This window comes from Pteropus vampyrus, unplaced genomic scaffold (genome assembly GCF_000151845.1).
Source record: "Pteropus vampyrus isolate Shadow unplaced genomic scaffold, Pvam_2.0 Scaffold98, whole genome shotgun sequence".
NCBI lineage: Eukaryota > Metazoa > Chordata > Mammalia > Chiroptera > Pteropodidae > Pteropus > Pteropus vampyrus.
This window is the reverse complement of record NW_011888879.1, coordinates 542,804-547,245: the sequence shown is the minus strand read 5'-3', so window position 1 is coordinate 547,245 and position 4,442 is coordinate 542,804. Positions and strand designations below refer to the sequence as shown.

General features: G+C 48.2%; 1 non-coding gene across 1 annotated transcript; it reads right to left on the bottom strand.

The window, feature by feature from the left end:
• Nucleotides 1-898: 898 nt before the first annotated feature.
• On the bottom strand, nt 899-972 carry TRNAA-GGC. Its single transcript has one exon. It is a non-coding gene; the product is annotated as a tRNA-Ala (tRNA).
• Nucleotides 973-4,442: the final 3,470 nt, after the last annotated feature.

The following is a 4,442-nucleotide window of genomic DNA, read 5'->3' as shown; positions in this document are numbered from 1 at the left end:
CCTGGCTGGCACTCCGGCCCGCAGTCTGTCTAGCAATTGCTCAAGCCTGCAGAAGCCACCTTGCACACGGCCCCTGCATCCAGATTTCTGCAAAGCAGTGCCAGGAAAACATGGGGGAAGGGAGGGGCATCTGGCTGATGAACTTGCTTTGAGCCAAGAGGGAGTTTTTGGTTTGAAAATGGATTGTCTTTTGCTCTGTTGATATTTCTCTGGCATTAGTGTGCTGACTGTGAAAGAGAGGCTTTCGGCCAAAAAATAAGTCTTCCTGGAACAAATAGGCCAATGAGAACTAAAGAACACAAAGAGAGAGGGCATTTTTCCTTTTCGGCACAGTATGCACAATCGAAATAAACAAGCAGAAAGCACCAGCGGGAGGAGGAGCCATCATCAGACTCTGGAAGCGAGCTGGCTGGGTTCAAGTCAGAAACCTCTGACTGGTTGTGTGACGCGGCCTCCACTTCCTCATCTGTAAAGTGGGGACAGTAACAGGTGAGGCTTAGACAGGGTTATTATTTTTTTTTTATAAAGCCATTAGAATGGTACCTGGCACATGGTAAGTGCTTGGTAACTATTACTTATTGTTATCATTTTATTACAGATATTTAGGGGCATTGTCTCTATTAAGGACGTTTATGATCTACATGAAGGGATCAGAAACAAGCACATATAGATTCAGATAATAAACCGCACCTTATTATTTATTCACTTATTTTTCTCCCCCCTTTTTTAAGCGTCCCCCCTTCCACCCCTGACCTACGGATGTTGCTCTCTCCCTTTTTTTTTTTTAGAACTAGATCTCTGAAGGCGGGGCGTCTTCCCCCACGCTCTCGCAGCGTGCACCCGGGGCCTGGCACCCCTAGTGCACTCGGGGGGCCTGGCGCACCCAGGGTATTGTCCGTGGCTCCACCTGGGGTGCGAACCCAGGACCTTCTGCGTGCCAAGCAGATGTGCTAACCACTACATTATGGAGCCACCCCTATTTATTCATTTTTAATTATTTTTTTAATTTATGGCGACATCGGTTAATGAAATCCAATAAGTTTCAGCCATATGCTTTAACAGCAAGGCATACGCATAGTTACACCATGTGTTCACCTCCCATAGCCAGACCTCTCTCCGTCAAACAATACTTTAAATGACTCAATATAGCAGCACACAAATGGGGCGTGTGACCGACTGCTGATAGGGTGGTACCTGTGTCCTGAAAGGCCAGGCTGGTCCTGCTGGACCCGCAGTCCATCTCGAGGTGGCCAGGCCTCCCTTCCCTCAACCCTAGGGAGGGGGAAGCCCAATGGGATTGTACCATCCATCACCTGCCCACAAGTGTTTGGACCACAGGTGAACACTTGACCCAGTAGCTGGCCAACTGCAGGCTACAGGGACCTGGCATGGCCTAGTGGCAAAGGATTAATTACTCCAATCAGATTCTCCGTGGAAATATGTGTTGGACCCATGGAGAAAATGAGACACACATCGAGGGAACAGAAGCTGCGAGGGCACCTGAGGTAGAAGTGGGGGTGTGACATTGCGAGGGAACAGCTACGACCAAGGGGCTGCCCATCCACAGAGGTGGGGACAGAGCAGACCCGTGAGAAGAGGAGAGAACAGCGTGAGAAGGCGACCAGGAGGCTCTCGAGGAGAGACGATGGGGAGGGATGACTCTGGGAGCTGCCTCAGGTCCTTCTGAAGGAATTTAAGTGAGTCTTCGATTCTCGGGCCGAGAAAGCTGGCGTTTAGGGAGCACGGAGGGCTGTGGCGGCCTGAGGAGCGGAGAAGCTCCTGTCCGGAAGGCCGGGAGGACACGGCGTGGGCAGAAGGGCTGGAGGGAGGAGTGCCGAGAGACCAATCATGACGTCGCGCGGGTATCAGGAGACGCGAGTAGACTGGTTTGGTTGGAGCCGAGTGATTATTTGCTAATAATCAGAAGATCAGAATTTGGAAATATTCAGAAAGACATATTGTTGTATCAGTTCGGATGCTTTCAGTTGTACTTGACAGAAAATGCGACCAAACCCGGGTTAAACTCCTACGGGAAGGACTGGCTCATGTTTGGGAAAAGTCCTCAGGTGTGGCAGGCTTCAGACAAGGTCCAATCCAGAGTTCAAAGGCCACAGCCAGAACCTTGCATTTCTGCCTTTCCACTTTTCTTCCGAAGGAGGCGTCATCCTAAACCCACTAGCCTGGCTCTGAGTCGGATGTTGAATGACAGATTTGCTAAAGACATAATTTAAGGAATATTCTTTTTTAAAACAGTCAATGAAATACATATATTTTTACTTTGATTCATAAATTGGCTTTCAGCTATTTGGCTTTCAGAACATTGTTTTTGGGCAAATTGCCCTGCTTTCAGCTATTCTTGAGAACAAAGATGGTTGGTAGCAGCCCCTAAGCCTATAAGCTTCTCAATTCATGTTCAGAAGGAAAAAAGGCCTTGGCACCCCAGCCTGACCAACAGAAGTCCCGAGGTTCTCTCTGGTGGGTCATCTGGGCTCACATGCCATCTCCTGAGCCAATGACACTGGCCTGGAGAATGTGCTGGCTAGAGGGGACCTAGCTCAGTGACGTTTTCTGAACCACTCACTGCGGTCGGGCTGGTGGACTTAATCTATTCAAGCTTCCTCCTGAGGCTGAGGGTATGTGGACTCATCCCTGGACACATGGCCGGGAGACTCCATGGAAAGACCTTGGAGGTCACAGATGCAGAAGAGGCAATTCATGATGCTGATCATAACTGGAGAAGGTCTTGAATAGCGAGCCAAAGGCAGTTCTATAGGCAGTCAGGTGACCCTGGAGGTTTTTAAATCTGTGATGCAACCTCTTCCAGGTGGTGTGTTAGGAAGACTGTAGGGTGAATAGGAGGAAGGGAAAGTCTGGTGAACTAGTGGAGTTATTAGAGAATAACTCCACTAGTTAGGCAATGAGGACCGAACTAGGGAACTAGAGTGAGAAAGGAAACAGAGAGGCAACCAGGAAGTATGTTGAAAGTAGTAATAGGAATTAGCGTCTTATTAGATATTAGGGAAGTGGGTGGATGGTGGCAGAGGGAAGAGTCAAAAATGACCCCAAGGCCTCTAACCCAGGTGAAATTTTGGAGTGTCTGCCCCACATCTTTAACCCTTTTCTCTAAGCACTGGCCCCTTAATCACAGAGAAGGGTCCTTGTCCTGGAACCTCATTGTCTTAGCGGCCTAGCATGCCTCCTATTTCTGTGAATGGGACTTTCCCTCCTTTTGGAGACTGCCCATTCCCCATCATCCCTCCACGGTTATTGTGGAGGCCACTACACCTGTCTAGGGGCACTTGACCTGAGATGGGTCAATTCGAACTCTTCCTCAGCTTGCACTGAAACAGAGAAAATTATGTCCATCTCCCTCCGGGGGATTGAAGATGGGATTGGTGCAGTCGGTGACCTGCGACTGACCTCGTTCTTTCACATAACCGAGGAGCAGAGGAAGCCAGTCTGCAAGACGGAGAAGGAGGAAGCAGATGCAGATACGGCTTCTGGGAACAAGCCTGGGAGCAGCTGCCTGGATCCTTGAAGGCAGTCAGCTTTCCACATGTACTTTCCATTCTCGGGTCTATGAGACAACCTCTGGCTTCTTTATATACAACTTATGTAACTATTTCTGAATTTGGGAAATTGGGAATAGCTGCTGATGCTAAAGAAAAGCTACAATGGACTCTGGAACAATGCAGGTGTTTAGGGATACAAAACTCTATGCAGCTGGAAATCGCAAATAACTTCTGACTCTCCCCAAACTTAACTGCAGTTGTCTCTTGGTATCCAGGAGGCATTGGTTATAGGACTTCCGTGGATATCAAAATTCCTGAATGCTCAAGTCCCTCATATGAAATGGCCTAGAATGATGCATACAGTTGGCATTTGCATCTGTGATTCTAAACCGTGGATGGAAAATACTGTTTTCAATCCTCAGTTCGTTGTATTCATGCATGCAAAACCATCTATGGGATGGGATACGGAGGGACAACTGTATATTTATGGGGGGAAAAAAATCTGCATATAAGTTCACCCGTGCAGTTCAAACCTTGTTGTTCAAGGGTCAACTGTACATTAATTTGGAACTTACCTGCATTACCAGTGAGTTTCCTGGAGGTATCCAAGCTGGATCATCGTTTGGAGGAGATGCATAAGGAAATGCAGGTGACTGAATGAGCTTGGTGAGCAGACTCTTAGTATAGAAGGAAGCCAGGGGAGTGGGCGAGAGCTCCCTGGGAGAAAGGGTGGAGGGAAGTTCAGAGGAACCTTGCAGAAGAACTCCATTTAGAGATTAGAAGATGTAAGAGGACCCGGCAAAGAGATAAAGGAATTTACCAGAGAGGTGAAGGAGCTAAGATGGTAGTGTCCAAAGAATGTAAAGGAAGAGAAAATTCAAGGATCTTAACCAACACAGAAACATGGGTGAGTTCTGGCAGGCTCTGGGG